The sequence below is a fragment of the Triticum aestivum genome, chromosome 3D (assembly GCF_018294505.1).
Source record: "Triticum aestivum cultivar Chinese Spring chromosome 3D, IWGSC CS RefSeq v2.1, whole genome shotgun sequence".
NCBI classification, from domain to species: domain Eukaryota; kingdom Viridiplantae; phylum Streptophyta; class Magnoliopsida; order Poales; family Poaceae; genus Triticum; species Triticum aestivum.
In genome coordinates this window covers 88,008,716-88,023,789 of record NC_057802.1, presented here as the reverse complement: position 1 = coordinate 88,023,789, position 15,074 = coordinate 88,008,716, and positions in this window count along the sequence as shown.

Sequence of the window (15,074 nt, the reverse complement as noted above, 5' to 3'; positions counted from 1 at the left end):
TCACTCCGGCGCCTATCACGCACCCGACTCCTGGCGACCGACTCGGCCGCCGAGAAGGAGTCGGCGAGAACGACGCCCGCCACTGGATCAACCGCCTTGCTCGATCCTTGGCGTTAGAAGAAGAGGACGATGTCGGCCCGCCATGCTTTGGTCCCCGCATCCGCGACGAGCCCTTTCCCAAAGGGTTCTCGCTCCCCAGAGACACACCCAAGTACAACGGCTCAGTAAAGCCGGAAGATTGGCTCATCGACTACTCCACGGCTGTCAGCATAGCCAACGGCAATCGGCGCGTCGCCGTGAAGTACGTCCCCCTCATGCTGCAAGGCACGGCGCGCATGTGGCTCAACAGCCTCAAGCCCTACAGCATCAACAGTTGGCTGGACTTCACAGAAGTCTTCGTCCGCAACTTCACCAGCACCTACAAGCGGCCTCCCAAGCCTCGCCAGCTCTCCCTCTGCGTCCAAGGGCCCAACGAGTCTACCCGCGACTACCTCACGCGGTGGGCCGAGCTCCGCAACTCCTGCGAGGGGGTGCATGAGGTTCAGGCCATCGAGTACTTCACCGCCGGGTGCCGAGAGGGCACCCTCCTCAAGCACCGACTCCTCTGCGACGAGCCGGCTACCCTCGACGAGTTGCTGGTCATCGCGGACAAGTACGCCACGGCCGACTCCTCGATGAAGACCGAGCTTCGAGTAGACGCCTCAGGAAAGGTGATTGCTCCGGCTCCCAAGACGCCGGCTGGCGACCCCAATCGGCGCCCCTACCAGAATGATCACAAGCGCAAGGCCCCCATGCCGACTTCCACCAGTCGGCAGGTGGCCACCATTGAAGATGAGCAGCCCGAAGAACGGCGCGCTCCAAGAAGAAGGGCGGCAGGCCGGCTTGGCAGCCGGCTTTCTCTTACGAGCAGGCTCATGACGCCCCCTGCAAGTTCCACAGCAGCGCGAAGCCGTCTAACCACACGACCCGGAAATGCCACTGGCTCACGCGAATCACCAAGGGCGAGGGGATGTTGTCGCCTCCGCCTCCCGGTCCGCCGCCTCCAGCCCCCCAGCAGCCGGCGGCTCGGCCAACAGTCGGCGCCATCCAAGACGAATTCCCTGAAGAGCACGCCGCCTACGTCGTCTTCACCAGTCAAGCCGATGACAAGCGCAGTCGGCGCCGACAGCATCAAGAAGTTAATGCAGTCGCCTCTAGCGCCCCCCAAGTTCATGCACTGGTCAGAGAAGCCAATCAGCTGGAGCAAGGCCGACCACCCAGAGGTGATGCCCTCTCCTGGCTCCTACGCAATGGTCTTGGATGTCACCCTCGCGACAGAGAGGCGAGCTGCCCGATTCTCCCGCGTCCTGATAGATGGCGGAAGCAGTATCGACATACTGTACCGCGATACCATGGAGAAGCTGAACATCAAAGCGAAGCAGCTTATGCCGAGCCACACCGTCTTCCATGGTATCGTCCCCGGCTTGTCTTGCTCCCCAATCGGCAAGATTAAAATGGATGTTCTCTTCGGAGACAAAGATCATTTTCGCCGAGAAGCAATCTGGTTCGAGGTAGTGGATTTGGAGAGCCCCTATCATGCTCTACTTGGCCGACCTGCTCTGGCCAAGTTCATGGCTGTGCCCCACTACGCCTACCTGAAGATGAAGATGCCGAGCTCGAAGGGGATCATCACGGTAGCCGGCGACTACAAGAAGTCCATCGAGTGTGCCATGGCCAGCAGTCGGCTGGCCGAGTCCCTCGTGGTGGCAGAAGAGAAGAAGATGCTGGAGCGGGTTGTGGCCATGGCCGGCAAGCAGTCGGCCCTGTCCCCCAACCCCAAAGATTGTGATGCGCAGGGCTCCTTCCAGCCTGCCAAAGAGACGAAGAAGATACCTCTGGACCCGGAAAACCTGGAGAGGTTCGCTGTCATCGGGGCGAACTTGGACAGTAAATAGGAAGGCGAGCTCGTCGACTTCCTTCATGAGAATCGAGACATTTTTGCATGGTCCCCAAAGGACATGCCCGGTGTCCCGAAGGATTTCGCCGAGCACAAATTACATGTCCGCGCCGACGCGAAGCCGGTCAAGCAACCCCTCCGCCAACTGTCAGAAGAGAAGCGAAGAATCGTGGGAGAAGAGATAGCCCGGCTCCTTGCCGCTGGCTTTATCATGGAAGTGTTCTTTCCAGAGTGGCTTGCCAACCCAGTTCTGGTTCTGAAGAAGAATAACAAGTGGCGTATGTGTATATACTACACCAGCCTGAACAAAGCCTGCCCAAAGGATCCGTTTGCTCTGCCACAGATTGACCAAGTGATAGACTCCACAGCCGGATGCGAGTTGTTGAGTTTTTTGGATGCGTACTCATGGTACCATCAGATCAAGTTGGACCCAGCTGATCGCCTGAAAACTGCCTTCATCACACCCTTTTGGAGCTTTCTGCTACCTGACTATGACGTTCGGCTTGAGAAATGCTGGCGTCACTTTTCAGCGTTGCATGCAGAAATGCCTCTTGAAACAACTCAGCAGAAATGCCCACGTCTATGTAGACGACATTGTGGTGAAGACAGAGAAGCGCGGTACCCTGCTGGAAGATCTCAAAGAAACATTCGCCAACTTGCGCCGATTCCAAATCAAGCTCAACCCCGAGAAGTGCGTGTTCGGAGTACCAGCCGGCCAGCTGCTAGGCTTCCTGGTCTCCGAACGCGGCATCGAGTGCAACCCCGTCAAGATCAAGGCCATCGAGAGAATGGAGATTCCCACCAAATTGCGAGATGTGCAGAAGTTCACCGGCTGCTTGGCCTCCCTGAATCGTTTTATCAGCCGACTAGGAGAGAAGGCTCTCCCCCTGTACCGACTCATGAAGAAGTCCACTCACTTCGAGTGGAATGACCAAGCCGACCAAGCCTTCCATGAGTTGAAGAAAATGCTGACCACTCCGCCTGTCCTGGTAGCGCCAACTGAAAAGGAGCCCATGCTCCTCTACATCGCTGCGACTAGCCGAGTAGTCAGTATTGTTGTTGTGGTCCAGCGCCCGGAAGAAGGCCGAGCCCAGCTAGTCCAGAGGCCAGTGTACTACCTAAGCGAAGTGCTATCCAGCTCAAAGCAGAACTACCCGCACTACCAGAAGATGTGCTATGGGGTATACTTCGCCACCAAGAAACTGAAGCCCTACTTCCAAGAACACCCCATCACGGTCGTGTGCACCGCCCCGCTCACTGACATCATAGGCAGCCGGGATGCATCTGGTCGGGTGGCTAAATGGGCTATTGCACTGGCGCCCTACATGATCTTCTACCAACCCCGCACCGCCATCAAGTCCCAAGCATTGGCCGACTTCCTCGTCGACTGGGCCGAGACCCAGTACCTACCGCCGGCTCCCGACTCTACCCATTGGCGGATGCACTTTGACGGGTCCAAGATGCGCACCGGCTTGGGAGCCGGCATCGTCCTCACCTCTCCCAAAGGCGACAAGCTCAAGTACACGCTGCAGATCCACTTCGCCGCCTCCAACAACGTGGCCGAGTACGAGGCGCTCGTACATGGGCTCCGGCTAGCCAAAGAGCTCGGCATACGCCGGATCCTGTGTTACGGCGACTCAGACTTGGTGGTCCAGCAGTCGTCTGGCGACTGGGACGCCAAGGACGCGAACATGGCGAGCTATCGATTCCTCGTCCAGCAGATCAGTGGATACTTCGAAGGGTGCGAGTTCCTTCACGTGCCAAGGGCCGACAACGACCAAGCAAATGCCCTAGCACGGATCGGCTCCACCCGACAAGCCATACCGACTGGCGTCTCCCTCTCGCACCTCCTCAAGCCGTCCATCAAGCCGTCTCCAGAGTCGGACTCTATCTTCGTACCGCCTGCGCCAGATGCAGCCGGATCCGACTGGAGGAACCCCGCAGGCGGCACGGGGACTTCGACAACTGGCCCGGGGACTGCCGTAGTCACACCCGGCCCGGGGACTTCAGAACCCGGCCCGGGGACTGCAACGACACAAGAAGCGGTGGCCGACTCCAATTCCACGCCACCCAACCCACCCTCCCGAGTCATGGTGGCTACACTAACAGAAGAAGAGGTCACAGCTCCGTCATGGGCCCAGCCCATCCTCAAGTTCCTAGTCAGCAGAGAGCTGCCGGCTGATGAGATCTCAGCAAGACTAGTGCAACGACGAGCCACAACATATGCAATAATCAACAGAGAGCTTGTGAAGCGCAGCGTCACTGGAGTCTTCCAGCGTTGTGTCGAGCCAGAAAAAGGAGTGGCAATCCTCAAGGATATCCACCAAGGCGAATGCGGCCACCACGCAGCCTCAAGATCACTTGTGGACAAGGCTTTCCGCCATGGTTTCTCTTGGCCGACTGCCTTGGAGGATGCTAAAGAAATAGTCAAGAGCTGCAGAGGATGCCAAGTTTTTAGTTCCAAGCAACACCTGCCGGCTTCTGCACTCAAGACCATTCCCCTCACCTGGCCTTTTGCCGTCTGGGGACTGGACATGGTGGGCCCTTTCAAGACAGCCCGCGGCGGCTTGACGCATCTACTTGTCGCTGTGGACAAGTTCACAAAGTGGATCGAAGCAAAGCCGATTAAGAAGCTGAACGGGCCGACTGCCGTGACATTCATCACTGACATCACTACTCGGTACGGCGTGCCGCACAGCATCATCACCGACAATGGCATGAACTTCGCCAAAGGAGCACTGGCACGTTTCTGCGTGACGCAGGGCATCCGACTGGACTTAGCGTCCGTTGCCCACCCGCAGTCAAACGGCCAGGTCGAGCGAGCAAATGGACTCATCCTCTCCGGCATCAAGCCCCAACTGGTTGTACCACTGGAGCGGTCAGCCGGCTGCTGGCTCGATGAGCTGCTGGCTGTCCTCTGGAGTCTGCGCACTACACCCAACAAGTCAACCGGCTTCACTCCATTCTTCCTCGTGTATGGTGCCGAGGCTGTCATCCCAACAGACATCGAGTTCGACTCGCCTCGGATCACCATGTACACGGAGGAGGAGGCCAAGGAAGCAAGAGAAGACGGCGTCGACCTACTGGAAGAAGGCCGGCTGTTAGCACTCAGCCGGTCCGCCATCTACCAGCAAGGGCTGCGCCGCTACTACAACCGCAAGGTCAAGCCAAGATCCTTCCAAGAGGGTGACCTTGTGCTCCGGCTGATCCAGCGAACAGCCGGCTAGCACAAGCTCTCGGCCCCTTGGGAAGGCCCCTTCGTCATCAGCAAGGCACTAGGCAACGACTCCTACTACCTGATCGACGCGCAAAAACCAAGAGCATGCAAGAGAGACGACTCCGGCAAGGAGTCGGAGCGACCATGGAACGCAAACCTCCTGAGAAGATTTTACAGTTGAAAGCAGTATGTATCATGCTACCCTTTTGTATTAAGTACAAACCAACAGGCCCCCCGAACAGTACTCGGGGACTGCCTTTGTTTATCTATGAATGACAAGTGTCATATCCATGAATGTATTATTACATTTGATTTCTTGTTGGGCACCGGGTTCGACTAGTCGGCCCGGGGACTGGCCACCTCTAGCTATATTAAAAGTTCTACCTGAAGTCAGACAAGTAGTGTGCCGACTCCCGAGTCCTCTCTTGCTGAAAGTCGCAGCTCGAAGAACCGACTGTCCGACTAGCAAGAGGCAAGGGAGAAAGGACGCCCACACGAAAAACAGCTAAGGACCAACGAACTTATATAGCAAAAAGACGGCCTCCAACCACGCTTGCCGGCTGTCAGAACAGCCGGCTGGACGGCTTCCTAAACACTTAGCTTTAGTCCAGCAAAGCTAGAGTACTTCCCCCCCCCCATTGGCCAAGCACTCCTCCAGCTACAGATTGCAAAGCAACTGTCTGACTGGGGAGGCGGCAACCAAGGGAGGGCGGCAAAGGAAACAGTAGAAGGATGAAAAGCAAAGTACGAGGAAAGGCCAAATGCATGCATAAGTTATATATACATATAAAGCCCCCAACAGGCCGGCAATCGACATAGTTCGAATACACCCACAGTGGGTGGAATTGTGCAGACTTAACAGAATATTGTTCCAAAAGTGACAGGACAGGAAAACAAAAGATGGCAGACTAGACTAGGGCGCGGTGCGGAAGCCGAGCTGGTCGGTGGAGACGACCTCGCCGGCTGAAGGGGTGGCCGCCTAGCGGGTCTCGGCTTGGTCACCACCGGTGGCAGGCGACACACTCGCGCGTGACGTGGTGTTGGAGGCGCGGTCAGGCTGATGCTGGTCGGCTGCTCCACCAGCCGGCTCGGTGTCTTCACCTTCCTCCTCCTCCTCTTCGCCCTCGTCGCTGGAGTCGATCTCCTCCGCCGAGTCTTCACCGTCTGCCGGGTTCAGCCCGAACCACTCCTCCGGCTGGGCGACACCGTTGTCGTCTACCTCAGGGGCGAAGACGCTGGTGTCGGTGTAGTCGGCGATCGCCGAAGCCCGCCGGATGATAGCCGGCCGCGCCGGCTCCAGCTCCGTGTCAGCTTGCTGCCGCCAAGTAGCCAGCTGATCCAGGCTCAGGCCGGGATACCAGGCCTTGACGAACTCCAGCGCCCGCCTGGCGCCGGACCGAGCCGTCGAGGCCTTCCAGGCTTCAAAGCGGCCGACTGCCACCTCCAGCCAGTCGGCAGTTCGACTGGGGGTGCGAGGAACCACTTGGCCGAGCCAGAGGGCGGCCAATACTTGCGCCCCAGCACGCTGAAGCCAGCGGAGCAGTCGGTGAGCCGGCTGGATGCGGGCCTGGATCGCCAAGAGCTGCTCCTCCAGCGAACGGCCGGCGGTTGGCGAAATCTCGAAGCCAGCCTGCCTTCGCGCTTGGCAGCGGGCCTCGATGATCTGGTTGGTGGCGGTAGAATAGCCAGGGAAATACTCTGTGCAAGAAAGAAGAAGAAAAGAAGAGAAGAACACCAAGTCAGAAAGCGAGCCAAAAGCGGCAGACGGCAAGAAAGGACGAAGAAGTAGGCGGCTTACCGTCAACCAGATCTTCGATCTGACCATAGCCAGAGATCAGAGTTTGCCTCGCTTCAGCCCAGCCAGCCGCCTCCGTCTCGTACTCGGCCTGGAGGGCGGCTTCGCGGTCCTGCACCGCCTTCAGAGCCGCCTTGTGGCCTTCCTCCTGGTCGGCCAACTTCTTGGCCAGGCGGTCGCGTTCCTGCACCAAGGCGGCGAGCTCGGCATCCTTGGCACGAAGGGCAGTCTAAGACTCTCCCAGCTGTGCCCTCAGACCGGCGTTGGCCGCTGCAGAGACGGCAGAAAAAGAAAGAACAGTAAGAGGAAGTCGTCAAGGAAGATCCGACCCGACTGCTCAGCAGTCGGCCCGAATCTCAGGGACTACACCCAGTGGGTGCGCTGACGCGCCCCCACATGAGATAAAGAACAAAGCACGTACCCTGGCTCTCAGTAAGGTCGGCGGTCTTCTGGGTCAGCTCCCGAGCCTGGGGGTTGAAGGCGGCCGCACGAAGATTGTGGTAGTCCTGCAAGATAGACAGAAGATCGAAGTAAGAACAAGAATAGCAAAGCCAAATCCACTAAGAAGTTCCAAGCCGCTTGCTCAGCAGCCGACTCGGAACTCGGGGACTACACCCAGTGGGTGCGCTGACGCGCCCCCACGGAAGAAATCAAGACCAAGAAGAAGCAAGATAAGAAGACTAACCCGGATGGCCGCCCGCGTCGCAAGGAACTCGTCGGTGTACTGCCTCAGCGCCGTAGCATGAGCCTGGAGCCGGGTCCGGACATCCTGCGCGGCCATGTTCATCACGGTCGTCCCTCCGCCCGGCGTCCACCCCGAGGTAGCGCTGGCCACCTCCACATCCTGGGCCAACGAGCTGGACCCCGCGGCCGGCTGCGGCTCCGACGCGGCCTTCTGTGGCTCTAACGCAGCCTTCCCCGCGCGCCGGCTCGGCGGCATCCGGACCGCCAGCTCAGTCCTCGCGGCCGGCTCGCCCCCCGCCGACTGCGCAGGCGGCAGATCAGGCCGGCCGCCTTGAGCCGCCCCAGTCGGTGGGGTCGGCACCGGCACCCTCTCCAGGACGACGACGTCGTCATCCCTCTCCAGCCCTGGCTGGTCGCCGCCGGCTCCTTCTGGCGAGGGCTCCGGGGCCCCAGGTGCTACGACACGCAGCGGGGTGACCAACAAGGCCCCCTCCGCCGCTGTCGCAGCAGCAGCCTCCGCTTGGGCCTTGGCTGCGGCGTCGGCGCGCGCCTTCGCCGCCTCCTCCTCCTGCGCCGCCTGGGCGGCGGCCGCCTTCCGTGCCTCCGCCTCCCGCTCCTCCCGCGCCTCCCGCGCGTTCCGTTCTGTCGCTTCCTGAAGGTCGGCACGGGGGTCCACGCGGCGAGTGGTGCTCCCAGACCCCCTCGGCGACTCGACGACGGAGGCGGCAGCCGCCCGCTCAAGCGACAATGGAGCTCTGGTTGTTTGGAGAAAAAGACAAGGGTTCAGGAACCACCAGAGAAAAGAAAGAAAAAAGAGTATACAAAAGAATTCGAACTTACGCTGACACAGTCTGTGGTTGCTTCACCGTCTTGCGGAAGCGAGCCGCCTTCGCGGCCGCCTCCTCCCGCCTGGTCGCCGCCGCCCCGACCCTGGGTTTCTTCGTCCGACTGCCGAACAAACCCTGGGCGGCGCGACGCTTTTGCCTGCCGCCCCGAGCAGGCGGTGCAGCAGAGGAACCCGCGCCGCGTCCAGATGCCGGCCGGCGGCGCGGGACGACTTCGGCCTCATCGTCGTCCGGCCAGTCGTCGAAGGTGACTCCATGCCCGGAGCCGCCTGCTTCGCCGCCGGCTTGGCCACCACCCGGCTCGGTATTGTCATCCATAGCGGCCGCCCCCAAGTCGGGGTCCTCCAGGTCGTGCTGCATCCGGTCGGGGACGAACCGGCGCTCCGCATCCGACCCGCTGGCGGGCCGAAGAAGAGGACTCTGTCGAAGACAAGCCGACTAGTCAGAATCGGCCGAAGGAACTCGGCGACAAAGCTAAGAGAAAAAGAAGAGAACAGGAGAACATACTGTGGGCGGTGGATTGGCTCGGCTATATGGCTCCTTGCCGAACTGCCACTCTTCGGAGAGTTTGCAGTTCGCGAGGTAGTTCACCATATAGGCAACCTCCGTGTGCGGCATGTCCTTGGTGCACATCCGGCTCGGATCGAGCTGGCCGCTCATCTGACAGATCAGATGAGGGCGGCTCTGGAGCGGAAGTACCCGGCGCGTGACGAAGGCGGCCAGCAGGTCGGGCCCCGTCAAGCCATCCGACTGGGTCATCGCTCGCACTCGGGCGACGGCTGCGGATCCAGCCGGCGTCAGAGTCACGGCCCGGTAGGACCACTAGGGCCGCCTGCCCTCCAGTGGGCCGGCTACATAAGCCGGCAGGTTGATGTAGTCGCCCTGCGGGGCGATGCTCCTGACGTAGAAATACGACTTTTGCCACAGCTTCACCGACTAGATCAGCGTGATGATGGGGAAGGGGTTGTCGGCAGCCACCCTCCGCCCCGCGATGAAGGCGCCAGTCTGAGCCGGCACGCCCCGCGAGCACATGCCCAGCTTGGACTGGAAGAACTCCCCCCAGAGCTCGAGGGTGGGGAGGACGCCGAGGTAGCCTTCGCACAGGGTGACGAAGGCAGACAGCAGCACCACCGCGTTCGGGGTGAGGTGGTGCGGCTGGAGCTGGTAGAACTCGAGCCAAGAGCGGAAGAAGGCACTCACAGGCAGGCCGATTCCGCGCAAGAAATGCGAGCGGAAGACCACCCGCTCGCCCTCCCGCGGCTCCGGCGTAAGCTCCTTCGCCGGAGCGAGACGGACCTCCACCTTGTCCGCGCTGGGCAGCCGCCACGTCTTGCGGAGGAATTCGATGTGATCTTCGTGGACGTTGGAGCCGTCCCAATCCCCGCCATATTGCTCCGTGGCGGGAGGCATGGTGAAAACGAGCGCGGCGGCGGAGGAACGAGTAGTGGAAGAGCGCGGCGGCGAGGCGCTGTTGCAAGAAACGGCAAGAGAAAGAAGATGGTGGAAGGAGGAGGAGCGTGCGAGAGCCTGCCGCTCTCCCTCTCCCCCTACTTATAGCTTCGCGAGGTGAAGCCGGGGAGGCCGGACGTGGGGTGAGACGTGGGATTAACTGCACCCACTCCCCCCATGCCTCGCGATTATCACGCCCTAAAGGCGTGCCGAAACTGCCGCAAGGAGACGTGCGGGCGGTTTCGGGCTGCAGAGAATCCGCGCCTGGGCCCGGGCGTGGGCGTGGCGGGCCCCCGCCCTGCGGCGACGTCCCGTCGCGCGCGTGGGCTGGCAGGATTTCTGGCCGAGAGAGGCCACGTGGTTCGCAGATGGCAAGTGGCCGGCCCGCGGCCCGGGGCACGCACTGGCGAGCTCCCGCCCTCCGACTCCGGAGTTTTCGACCAAGGCGGCGCGCCTAACCAAAGCCGGTTCCCAGCTGCCGACTTGTCAAGATGGGAAGCTGATCGAGCAACTCAACTCCTACCCAACCTCGAAGCCCAATCAGCTTCGGGGACTACTGTTGGAGTAAATGGCCACGGGTAGCCTAACCGACTGCCCCTGGCTCTTCCAAAAAAAATTATCAGGCCTTTGGGCCTTCAAGCACTCCAAGCATCGGACCACCTTCCCTGGCCGGCTACCTCTGAAGCCGACTCGCGGAAGGCAGCCCGGCCTCAGCAACCTCCCCCCCAGGATAACCACGGGGTGGCCGACTCCAGGAAGCCGGCCGTAAAGGACGCCGACTTCCCCGAAGCCAGCCCCGAAGAACGCCGACTCCAAGAAGCCGGCCAAGACCGCAACCACCTAAGCTACGCCACATAACGGTGACAAGACGGGTGTGGCCACAGTGCGGCCCACTACCCCCGAAGCCCGAGGCAGGCATGGCCACAGGATGCCGTACGGGACGGCCATCCCCCGTCCGGCTCGGCACTGTAGCCATGCTAGCCTCGACGTCACCCACGGCAGACGCCGGTACGGCCCACGGGCGGCGGGCCCCTTCAGCCAGAGAGAGGCGCGGAGGCGGCCCGGCCTCCCCCAGTCGGCCAAGGGCGTAGCCGGCCCCCAGAAGTCGGCTACCCCCTCCCTCGAAGCATGTGCCACATTAAGGAGACAAGACGAGGTAAGGCTACAGTGAGAGCCCTCGAGGCGGCCCACTGTAGCCACGCTTACCTCAACGAAGCCCTCGTCATCAGGGGCGAGGCTACAGTAAGCAGCCGCCGACAAGACCTTAGGCGGTGGGGCCGGCCTGTCGACCAAGAGGCCGGCAGCGGCGGGACCCACCAGTCGGCGGGCCCCAACAGCCGGCGGAGAAGCCGGCGAGCATAGACACTGACGGCTGGGACCAGTGCCCAGCTGGATTACGATTGTACCCCCGGGGGGTAGGCCTATATAAACCCCCCGGGGCACCCATGCAAAGGGTTGGCTTCTAAGCATAGCACACACACCATAGAGAGAGAGAGAAGCGAGAGCTAGCCTTGTTCTTCTTCTCCCTTGAACCCAACAGCTCTAGGAGCGATTGTAGCTACTTTTCCTGATCTAGTGATCATGCGGAGACCCCGCAGAGCAGGACTAGGGGTGTTATCTCCTCGGAGAGCCCCGAACCTGGGTAAGATCCGCCGGCGTGCATGTCTTCGCCTCATCCCGTTTCCAGGCACCGGCGATGTCTTATTGGCACCCACAATGATAAGCCACCCGTTGGCATATGTCGCACCTACCACCCGACAGGAACGAGCCTCTCCAGCAGCGACAGAGAGCAGAGGTCGCTGGAGTTGGGGATGACGGCGACGGGAGGCGGCACCAGTGGCTCCAAATGGGTCGGACGGCACCACTGCAGCACGGCGGAGGCTCTGGAAGAGTAGCCCGAGCCTGGGAGGGGCTGGAGTGGTGGGGGTGAACCGTGGGGATCGCCAGCGAGCTCGAGCTCGGGAACGGTGGCCCGAGGCCTGCCCGGCCGGGCTACAGCTTCCTACTGTCTTGTGGAGTGTGTGAGGTGAGTTTGTGATGCTCGAGAGGGCTGGGGAGGGCTGCATTTATAGGCGAGCGAGGTGAGGGGATCGGGCTCCGTCGGAGGACACCTGGACATGGCGCCCGGCGACGAACGGTGTCAATGAGCGGGGGGAAAGGCGACGCAGCTCACGTGGGCACTATGAGAGGGCGGCGACGAGCACAGGAACGAGGGGTGGCGACGAACATAGTGCGCGACGCACTGTTCTGTTGGCCGAGTCGAGCCTGTGCTCGCTGCGGCGAGCTCCCGCGTCGGCGAGTGCCAAGTGGGGGTTAAGGGCATCGAGACGGTGATGGTGGCGAAGTTTGGCAAGGTGCGGCAGCCGGGGAAGCGAGCACGCGACGAACGGAGCGCTCGGCGGCACTCAGAGCGCGTCGGCTAGCATGTTGGCACCATGCACATGCGTGGTCACCGCGTGCACTTCGGCATAGAGCCACAGCTGGCCCCAATTTCATGTCTGGCGTGTAGTCCTTAGTGTTTTGGGTTGTGCCAATGCTTTGAGTCGAGCCCAGGTGTTGTTAGTTGGAGTTTCACTTCCTGGTAAGTTTCTGGGCAGTAACTTTGAGAGTTAACTGTGGTCAAATTAGTAGGAGTTGGGTGCTGAGCTTTGGAGGTTAGCAATCATCTAGGAAGGTAGTGATGCACAAGAAAATTCAGCAGTATTGGAGTAAGTAAAATGGTAGTTGCTGTAGAAACTACCATTTCTGGTCAGAACAGAAAATATTTTCTGTAGCAAAAATATTCCAAAAAGTGATGCAATATTTTTGCTCAGAAAGGTGCCCTAGGGTTAAAAGAATATTTGGAAATTTTCTCAGATTTTTGTGGGCAAGAAAAATAGGGGTTGCTTTGGAACACATGTGGCTGGTTAGGGTTTTGGAGGAGAAAATGAATATTTTTCATTGAATAAAAATATTCATAATATTATTTTGATGTTAACCAGAGAAGAAATGATAGCTAGGGAGAGGGATGAGTCCCTTAGGTGAAAATCAAGGTGATGCACAAGTGTTTAAGTCCAACTGAAAAGATCCAAAACTCCAAATTCAAATAAAAACCAAATAAAAATCAGAAAAAGAAGAGAGGGCAAAAACCAGGCTGTCACAATATGCTTGCTTCGCGTCGTGCATCACCCATGATTCATACTTTCTCATTTCATGCGGTTGATAGCCACTATTTCCATGTTTTGCACATGATTGCTATTACATGTTGTTATATGTCTCCATATGTTGCCTCTCTCTTGTTAGATGATTTGCCTTGTATTGAGTGCAACAATGCTTTTAGTCTTGCTAATGAGATTGCCCCCATAGCATTCTCACATATATTTGGAGATTTTGACATATTTCGTGCGAAGCATGCTTATCTTCCCTCTTTGCACCATATGCCTAGTGACATGAATATGCACATTGTCGCATCATATTATTCATGCACTTTTGCTACTAATGGTTATGTGCAAGAGAAGAGAACCATCATGATGGATGATGTGTTCATCTACCATGCACATGCGTTGTTTGCTTTCTTTTGTGCATGTGTAGGATACTTGGACTTTGTGTCGACTTCCACTTCACGTGAGTTGACCATTCGAGCTTTTGAGAGCGAGCCTCATACATTCGACCACGACTCGCTTCTACACCACATTTCCTACCACTTCGGTATTGTGAAGGACGCACAAGGACATGCTTTTGAGGTGATATTCTTCTATCTCGAGAACACCCAAACCATGAGCATGCATATTGTGGATCATACTTCATGTGTTGCTTGCACCATGACACTTTGCACACATGCTAGCAACCTTGCTTGGACTTATCATTGCCACATTGCTATGCCTCATGACATATATACCTTGTGTGTTGCATCTAGTTCCTGGATTACTTGCTCCTATCATCTGTTTGGTTGCAACAATGTCAATTCTTCACATATGCCATGTCCCATAGCTTGTCACATGATTGACTTGATTGCCTCACACATGTTGAACAATTTCTCTTTCCATTATGTTGAGTGCCTCGATATCTTCACTACACCCTATGCACATTATGCTTGGATTTGTCTTGCACTTATCACATGTGTTTAGACATATCATTATATTTGGTGTTGTGGATGATTCTTATGCCTACCATAGACCTTTTGTTGAACACTTTGTGCATTCTTGCTATGACCTTGAGGTAGATGCTTGTTCACTTCTCAAACATATTTGCATCTCTACCTCCCATTTGCATGCTTGTTTCCATGATGTACTTGATTTTGCTCAATTTAAATGCTTAAATGCCATGCCACACTTCTTTGTCAAACCATATGCTATGCTTGATGACAACACTTGTTGGGTGAATCACCTCTTGAATGCTTGGTTTTGCTCTTACGCCAACAACATTTGTTTTTCCAAGTGCTTGTTATCTTTGCTCCTTTTGATGGAATTACAAGACGGTGTGAAATTGGAGAGTGCCCATCTGAAACTACAAGATGATGAATGCTTGGTGATCGTCCACTTCTACACGGCAACATCATCTCTTTCCCATGGTGATTTGGATTTTGATCCGAGGTCGGATCTTTCCCAAGGGGGAGGGGATGATGCGGAGCATCCTATGGACATCACCATGTCAAGAGTCCATTTGGCAAGTGACACGTGCCACATCTACTTCATACATACAAAGGTGAATCATCTCCTTTACACGCACTACCGCAGGATGGTCCAAACGCGACACTACGATCAGAGACCCTTCGACGAAACTGTGTGCGATGCCATAATCGCAAACGGTGGTGTAAAAAACCATCAAAAAGGTGCAAAACGTTTGCGATGACGGATGCATCAAACACGGTTCAGAATTTAGTTGCGTGTGCAATGCAGGGCATATAGTTCAGCTCAATTAACTGTTTGGGATGAGGAGGAACAAAAGAAACGGGCAGCCAGATGAAGGCGTTTGCGGTATACAGCATACGGTTCACTGGGATGAACTGTGTGTGATTAGGCAACACAATGGAAACGGTTCAACTGAACAAGATGTGTGTGATACGCGGCAAACATGTCGATAATCAAAAATGTGTGCGAAGACCAATAATAACAGAGACGGTTGCTGCTAATAAGCCGTGTGATTTGCTCTGTCTACAGTAGAATAACA